Raw genomic sequence first — 9,995 nt, 5'->3', positions numbered from 1 at the left:
TACGATTTAGCCCCCCCCCCCAAAAAAAAAAAAATATCTCTCATTTATTTACATACAAGCCTCATATGGGTTATTTTAAATTAATAGATTTGATAGGGGGCTGTAGCTCCCCCATAGTTTTAACCATAGTTGTACCCTATGGTAATCATAGTATTAAAAAGGTTTTTTTTGGATTCCTATTCCCAAACTATCAAGTGAGTGAATATCAAAACCTGCGGTAAAATACCTTATTAAATTCTCCTTCTGGCTATCACGATAACGAGTACTTCACAAAAGAATAGTTTAACAAGAACTCGCAGGACTTACACTATATGACGTATAACTCTAAGGTCGCATTACTCTCAAAGAACTGACCACTATAACGAGTACTAGATGTCCGGGGGTGAGATCTCTTTAACCGAGACAAAACCGTACTATTTCTCAACGGACCACGATAACGAGGTACTGGAACAGAAAGTAAGTACCTACCTATACTTATTAGTTATAACGGTGTCATATGCTACTATTTCATATTATGCAAATGTTTTCGACACAAACGCCTCTATACGCAAACTGTGGAGTTAAATCAAAAAACATGTAAATGTAGTTTTAAAGGAAATCAAGTAACTCTTCGATAAAAAAAAATGAAATTTAATAAAATTGACTCTTCTAATCAAAACAAAAATAAGTAATTATTTAATGACCGGTCGTTGAGACAATTAGTCTGACCAGGGATAAAAAATGTCCGTGCCACAACAACGCAGGAATAGTCGACAGTCCTGCCTCGTCGTTGCCGTCGCCTTATGCAATAATTTTCATTTTGTTGAATCAGAATTGTCTCTAATGAAACAATAATTTTGTAGGCAAAGAGTGGAAAGAATATAAAATACCTAATAATGTCTACTGTGATATTTCTAAAAACTATTTGTATATTATATAACAAGTTTTTTCCTGTCTCTCATTACCTTTTAGGACAGTTAAAATACAGCTAAAATGTTGTTGTTAAAAAACTATAAAATTTTCAATTTTTATAGTGAATGATTGAAAACATAATAGTACAATACAAATGTCCTCATAATTAGTTCATACTGAAACCAATAAATCTAAAAAATACCTATATAAATACAAAATTCATTTCCGCACAGCCAACGGCTTGGAAGTGACTAACTTCCTACTGTCAATGTATCTTTATATTTTAAATGTTAAACCATAGTTGGAAAATAAATATATTATTATTATTATTATTATTATTATTATTATTTTGGCTTTTACACATTTAAGTTCAAATTCGTACGAAATTAGTTATTTAAACGAAGAATAACAATTGTATTTATTTTGTTGTAATTCATAAATATTATTCGTGATTACTCCAAACATTTAACGTATATTATAAATATTTTATATCCACATAATGAAATTTTAAAATGCAATATTTTTGGCAACAATTAATCCAATCTACTGTTTTACTAATAGTAAAATAAATGAATTAAATATAAATATAAATATATATCATAAAATAAAGTATAAGTCATACAGGCTGACGGTCTTCGCTCAGAATCGTAGTTTTTTAAAACGAAATTCTAATTTAACACCAGTCTTGTTAAGTATTTGAATATGTATTCAAATACTATTTTTTTGAACTCGAAAAACAGTTTATATTGGTGACGAAACAAATTTTTCTATTAAATGTCGGCCACATTATAAATTATAAACAATAGTTATTCTCTTTGTATGAAATATAATTGACCCATAATATATTTCAACCATTCCAAAACTGACAAATATTAGCGGGGTAAAAAAATATGTTCTAATAGTATTCGAATACTTTTTTTGAGTACTCGAATACGTATTCTGAATACAAAATAAAATTAGTATTTTTTACATGACTGTATTAACACTTACATTATACAGTGACTAAGTGACTTAGGTACTCCTTCATGAAGAGGTTCATTCACTCAACACCTATTCAATAAAGTAGAGACTTTCCTCATTTTTGATAAAGTTGTTATTGTATTGTACTTAATCTATAAATATTATAATTTGTATAAGTCTGTAAGTACCTACTATAAAGATAAATTTACTTTTTTCGTTATAAATTTGTATGGACAATTTTATATTACGTTGAAATATTTTAACTGTGTGTCGATAATTTAACAAAAAATACTTTTATGTTTCGATTGGTAATTGTTATCGTTTAGAAAAAATTAAAACTGCCAAACAAAAAAAGTACGCATATTTACTACGAGTAAATGAAGGTTAGTGTCGTAAAATGTTGAATTGTACTCATTGTCAATGATAACAACAAATAATCAAATTATACTTTACTAAATCAAGTCAAACCACTTTTACTGAAATTATGAATATTAATAATATTGGTGTGTAGCCACTAACACAATTTTTTTTTGTCTAATTTGACTTATATTGTACGCATTTCATCTGACCTTATAATACGTCAGCCTGGTTCAGAACATCAACAATTATCTGTCCGACCGGTTTCCTCAAATAATACCAGATGTATTTTCTTCTAAAGTGTTAAATTGACAAAATAATGATCTATATGTATTTGGTTGTTTATAATAATAATAATAATATATACTGTAAATTAACAACGGGTCAAGGAGAAACTGAATCGATTTACTTCAAAATGTAGTGCAAAAGATAAATATTTTGGCATTATAAGCGCTTTATATGGGTACCTACGTAATTATAGAATAAATTGTGATATGTATCTATACTTATTTTAATATCTATAATTGTCCAAGTAATATTATTTTCAATATCTCCATGAGTAAGATTTAAATGTTAATTTCATAATTTATTTATTTTATGAGTACATATCTTAACATAATATATATAACGCACCTATAATTAATAATTATATATTTTTTCTTGTTTGGTATATTAAAATGGTCTATAAAAAAATAACTGTGGCTTTTCACATAGTGGATTATAATAAATCACTTTTTATGGAAGTCAACTTAACTCCATATAGGGTTGTTTTTTTTTATTTCATAACATTTTACACTGAATTTATAATAATTATTTATCGCACTTGAGTTGGAGTGATTAGTTAACACTTTGAAGACGTGTTTGATAACTGATAAGAATGTTCCTATGTGCTTAAGAATTATATACTATTATACTTTGTTCGGTGATAGAACGCACTGATTCTGCGCATCCCTACGGGAGACTTTGCCATTGGTGCTGTGGCGTAGCCAGGATTATGAAATGAGGGTTAAGTATAAATTAAATCAAGATTTTTACCGTTTTCGTAAATAAATTATAATACATTTACTAGGGGAGAAAATGTAAATTAGAGGGGGGTCACCCCCCCCCCCTTCCAGGCTAAAGCATTGGTAGATCCGGTTTCGATAGCTGGATGTTGCGCGTAGGGATGCACGGAAGACCTATCATCGTCGGGCCTTGGCGCGTTCTCCTGCTGGACAGAGTATTTCATTAGTCCTTACTCATTACCTACTCAAAGGTGAAAAAACAATAATATATAATATAAACAATTTACCGGAAATATATTGAAGTATAAATAAATCATATTTTTTTAGTATACTCTAATTACATCAACGGAAGTGGGTATACATGTGTACATTGTAATACAATATAATAATGTTTAATATTATGTTATTTAACCTTCTACTTGACAATAAGAGGTCATTTAAACCCGATAATATGTGACACTGTGATTAATTATTAATATTATTCAGTTCTGTTGAAACACTTTTCTTTACTGTTTCACACCAAAACGTTATGATATGGATCTAAAACTATTAATTAAATATAACATATTAAATCGGTTTTTATTCAAAATTCATGTGAATATATATTTTATTTACACACATTAACGAATTCTTTTATTTGTTTTCGCATTCTTTAATTATATTATTACCTACATTTTCGTCTAAACCACCAATTATCAATTAATTTATTCTTAATTGATATAGGTAGTAGTAGTATTTTATATTTATTAGTTACTCTGATTTTATAACCAATTACCAAAGTTTATTTATACATTACCATGACTACATTTTCATTAATAAATCATTTTCAGATAAAATGCATCAACAATTATTTTAACCCCCCATCCCCCACCCACCCCCCTTATGAAAACAAATTCTGGATATGCCACTGCATTGGGCATAACCGCTGCACAAATACGCATAGTGCATAAACTATAATATTATTATCTCAAATATTCCCCTTTTCATAGATACTTTTTTTTTTACCTATTTACTTAAAAAGTAGCCATTTTTTACATCAAAGCAAACTTCTCGTTGGACTATACTTTTTCGTTGTCTGTTATTTGGTGAACTCCATAATAATAATCCTTAACTTTTACTATTTATTTTAAAACATTTTTTTTTTTTTAATTACCTACATGGTTACTTAAAAAGTAGTAATTTTGTACATCAAAGCAAGCGGCACTAATACACTAATACTTTGCGTTGGACTGTTATTCGGTGAATCCCACAATAACAATTCTCCATTACAATGTGGTTATTCGGATTGAAAGTGGCTATTCAAAACATGCATATTATTAAATTTGAAACATGCAACAGGTATATTGATTTTCGGCCCAACTATTATCTCATACAATCGTCGATTTTAATACGTACCTACCTATAGTCCACGAGACCTCAACAAGGTAATAGACGTAATAATATACCTATACGATCACGGAACAATGAGAGATTTTACGAGGTAACTATATTATAGATTAGTTAGTTTTCGCTGATGTCCACGGTTATAGTCACGCAGAATGTAACTACACCTTCCTATGCTAACATTGTGTGACTGTTATTACCTTTACTTCTCAGTTCTCAGGTTAGATTAAAAGTACTGTCAAGTGCACATAGTTAACATGTTAACATTATCCAACTACAAATAATAAGTAATTACATTGTAATTGTGACACATTATAATAATATCTTATATCCTGCAATACCCATAATATTAAAATCATTACCACCTTTACATAAACTCTATGTTTGTGTGTGTTTGTGTGTGTTTGTGTGTGTGTGTGTGTGTGTGTGTGTGTGTGTGTGTGTGTGTGTGTGTGTGTGTGTGTGTGTGTGTGTGTGTGTGTGTGTGTGTGTGTGTGCGCGCTCGGAGTATAAGTAAGCATGTATATAATATTATATTTTTACTAATAGTATGCACAAAGTTTAATGCGGAATATTATAACAATAAAAATAAGCTGCAAGTTCCATAAGAAGTAAAATTAGTAAAACGTGAATTTTGTATTGAGATGAAAACCTATTATTATTTATTTACTGTAATATGAAATATAATTAAGATTTTTAATAATTTAGAAATTGTAGTCATATATATTCAAAATAGATGTTTCTCTTCTCTTGGAATTCATGTGTTTCATTAGAATATTAGATATAAATTTGCAATGGCTAGTGCCGTCCAGTGGAAATTATAATAATTAATAACTATTACTGTATTACTCAAAATATGTTGTCGATGCCAAAATAATATATCATTAATTATTATTATAAATACCAATATTATTGAGCAATAAGATCGTTTTTGGATATTTGGCATAATACGATACTTTTTAAGTGTCTGTAAAATAATTTTTTGTGTTCTATGAAAGCTCCACGGCCCACTGATACAGTGGTACCTACTACAGTTATAACACTAAGATATTATAAATAAATTATAAAACACATTATAAAAAAAAAAAAATTGATCCAATACATTTGGATGGATTGCTCATTACTCATTAGTGTATATTAACGCTTGCGACGTGTATAATATCTAATAAGTATTTAAAATTTTAATTTAAATTAATTTAATAAGTATTCCAAAATTATATATGTATTATGTACCTATTTATATATAAGAGTATAGATATTTACCTAAAATGTATGTAAACTGTCCTTTAAGTGTTCAAATGTTTATATCGCTGTATTGAGAAAATATACATAATTATTTGCATTGTGTAAATTACCGTTAAACCTATATATAAACAAATATTAACATTAGAATTTTAGTTCAGATGTTTACATATTATACAATCAGAGGAAAGAAAGGAGCTTAGGCCATGTGTTTTACTTTAGATTATTTGTCTAAATATTATGTATTTTATATTCAAAAACAAGATCTAAAAAACCTTGATGTTTTGTGTACGTCCGTATTAAACAACAAATACGCCTAGCTCTTAAATAAAATAAATGTCAGTTTTTATTGACTTATACAAACAGACCACTGCGCTTTTAGATTAATTTATAAAGACAAAACTATATATTCTAATGATTTCCTAAAATCTACAAGGTCGTTATACGGACTTATCTCCACAATTAATTTTAAATTGTTGTTATAATAGGCCCATCGACCATCAACCAACTTTTATAATATAGTAGGTACCTATACCGGGTAGCCTCAATAAAATATAAATAGTAATGACCATACCGACTGAGGAGTTAATATTTGAATAGGTACAACTATAATTGGTATTTAGTGCTTATATCAGTTCAGGATAGATATACAACAGCCAACCACATAGAACCTAGAACCTATATTCTATATGGACAGAAAATAATTTTGATGAACATTTTGAATTTCCACACACATCAATTATATTACTATTGATTTATTAATTATAATATCAATGGACAATGGTATTGCCTGTGCACAATTTACACTTCGTGTAGGTCCAATATATCGATTTTTCTTGCACAGTCTTATCATAGGAACATAATATGTTTTTGCACCCGTAAAAAATATCAATGCACTGTAAAAGAAATTATAAAAAAAGAAAAAACCTACTGTTACAATACATTTTAAAATAATAACACAAACACGATGTAGAGAAGATATGTTCTCTACATAGTGAACACAAGTAATACACGATTACAATATGACTTGACTGTAAACATAGTGTGTTAAAACATAAAATAATGTTATTTGAATTTCTTTCTAGAAAAATAGATTATAAAATATAATAACACAATCATAATATTATGTCATATTTTCTAAAACATGGGTACAACAACACTGTTGAAAACAATCTCTGTATCGGAGTAATGTGATTTTTGCTCCCATTATATTATTATTATCTACCTACTTATACCTAGTTGGCTCAATGTCAACGATTGTCACGCATATTGCTGCGTACGTATGTACCTACATTAATATTATTATAATAATTTATGTTATTATATTATAATTGTTATTACATTACGTGTGGACATTTTAATGATTTTGAAAATGATATAAATTAACGTAATATATACTATATAGTATTATTTTAACTTATCCTATAGTATAGATCTATGAAATATACTTTAATAATATTATAAATAAGTTAATTGAAAATATACTAAATTATTATTATAAAATCAGTGTAGTAGTATACCATACCGTATTACCGCTGCGATGTCGGTTTTCAATATCTCAATGACGTTTTTAATTATACGGGTTATAACTTATAATATATATATAGGCGGTCTAAAAAACTTTAACCGACACACCGATAGACTAATATAGAAAGATAATTTATCTGTAGGAAAAAAATTACCTGCTATTTGAAAAAAGATTACAAACTTTTTCGAACGAACGAGACGTGTATTACATGCGATTCACATTCACGTTCGACAGATAACTAACAACGCGTCTAACTATAATATTAAACATAATATCACTACGAGCGAGCGATATTGGGCGGGTTCGCGGTTAATAGATACCTATATTATTATTATATATTAACAGAGATTCGGGTTGTGGTCGAAAACAATGCAGAGCGGTATAATATCATGTAGAAACCATGCGAGTGTAAAAAACGAAATAATATAAAACTATAGATGTTATGTATAATAGGTAGTAGGTACAATGTACCTGATAGATTTTATTATGTATATAATAATAGAATCAAAATTAGGTAGGACTGCTCGACTGCTGCAGTATAGTATAGTTTGGCCTGTTCGGGCACTGCCGAATTATTGCGATGAAAAATTATTATAAGGTAAAGGACACGGATAAAAATATCCTATACCCTAAGCAGTTTGCGGAATCGTAAGTATATATTATAAAAAAATAAAAATATTTGAAGGCGCCAGTTAGCTGTACCTGTATTTCAAGCCGGACATTATTAGATTATTAGATAAAACGATAAGAGCATGAAAATATTATTATTATTAGGTAAGTACCTACTTACTTGTAGGTATTATAGTAATGATTTTTTTTTAATTTACGGTGACTGGGAACATTACACCAAATGTGTGTTTATATTATAATATTAAACATTTTATATCGTAGAGTCCAATAATATTTACAACACAAATATTTATGTTTATCTATTCATATTCTATTATACTATGATGGTTTTGTTCGTTTACACGGCCTTAAACAAGACGTATTATAGGTATAGGTGCGCACTGCTGGCAATAAATGTTGAACAGCGATAAGAGCTGGTTGACCTATCGAGATTTCGAGTGCGTAGAAAATAAAATGGATACATTAACGACGGGTAACAACAGTATTATTATTTGGAGATTTGAAAATCGAGATAGTGATATATTATTTTTGTTTAAAAAAATCTACTAAAATGTACAGCACAACAGAAGAGCATTATTATACCTCTCTACAGCAGCAATGGAGTAACCTTCTAGTGCACGGCAGTGACACACTATACTACGCCACATTATGATATTACATTGCACTGTGAATGCAATTTTTTTGTCCAATAAATTGTATATTATTGTATGATGACTCGTGTATATTATATACATATTCATATAATACATATATGATATAATATAACCTTAATGGTCTTAATAATAAGAATATTTTTTTATTCAAAACACTCAATGAGTTCTGGAACAATGCCGCCGTCAACTGCTGTTGCCGAATATAATATACCTATGACGTACAAAATGTATACATGCACATATACAATATATATTTGAAATTATCATTGCATTTAAAATTATAGCCAATAGCAAACAGCCAACAGGTAAATCTAAATAGGAATAAGTGTAAAATCAATCAACTGGAATTGTTGGTATCGTGAAGGATATAGGTATTAGGTACTATATATATATATATGTCATATACTATTTAATTTGGTATCTACATGTGAGACTATGTGTAGGTTGATGGTTATTTAGTGTATAATATTATTAAAATATTGTGTCAATGGTAAACTCGTAATAACAAGTGAATGACATTTATTTAACAAATCAAAACATTGTATCGAATCGATTATGTATTACCGTCAACTTTTGTTAAATATATCTACATGGCTTTGTAAAGAACGTTTAACGTATATATAAATTATACATATTATATTCGAAATTGTCATTGTAGTTACACTCAATAGTAAATATATTTAAGAAAAAGTGTAAAACCAATCAACTGGAATTGTTGGTATGGTGTTGGATACTTGGATATACTATATTATGTGTAATTAATGATACTATTTAATGTGCTATCTATATTGCATATGTAACCATATGCAGTTTAATATATATTTATAGATATATGATACATATATAGGTACGTCATATTATATTCAAAATTGTCATTGTAGTTACACGCAGGAGGTAGGTAAATACATTATATAGGAACAAGTGTAAAACCAATCAACTGAAATTTGTTGTTATTGTTATGTGTTGGATATACTATAAGTATTTGTAATTAATGATACTATATCTTGATATGGTATACTGGTATCTAGGTGTAGGTTATCTATGTATATATTCAAGCCAAATTCCACTCATTCACTCACTCATTCATCGCTATATTATTAAAATATTGTGTCAATGATAATGCGCGTAATAACATACGCGAACGTCATCTATTTAACAAATCAAAACATTGTATCCAATCGATTATGAATCACCGTCGACTTTTAGGTACCTATGTGCAGGACATGCATAAATCGTATATACAAATGATACATACATACGTCATATTATATTTGAAATTCTCATTGTACTTACATGCAATAGGTAAAAATGTAAAGCCAATCAACTGGAATTGTTGTTGTCGTGCAG

General features: G+C 28.5%; 1 protein-coding gene across 1 annotated transcript in view; it reads right to left on the bottom strand.

Moving 5' to 3' along the window:
• Positions 1–7,595, bottom strand: part of LOC100166874 (ATP-binding cassette sub-family G member 4) — a 53,651-nt gene extending 46,056 nt beyond the window's left edge. Inside the window, exon 1 of the mRNA XM_008187597.3 lies at positions 7,363–7,595. The gene's annotated coding sequence lies outside the window, so the exon portion shown is untranslated. The remainder of the gene's footprint in view (positions 1–7,362) is intronic.
• Between the last annotated feature and the right edge of the window lie 2,400 nt (positions 7,596–9,995).

The sequence above is a fragment of the Acyrthosiphon pisum genome, chromosome A1 (assembly GCF_005508785.2).
Source record: "Acyrthosiphon pisum isolate AL4f chromosome A1, pea_aphid_22Mar2018_4r6ur, whole genome shotgun sequence".
Lineage (NCBI taxonomy): Eukaryota > Metazoa > Arthropoda > Insecta > Hemiptera > Aphididae > Acyrthosiphon > Acyrthosiphon pisum.
Note: the sequence above shows the minus strand (reverse complement) of the source record. Positions and strands in the feature narration are given on the sequence as shown.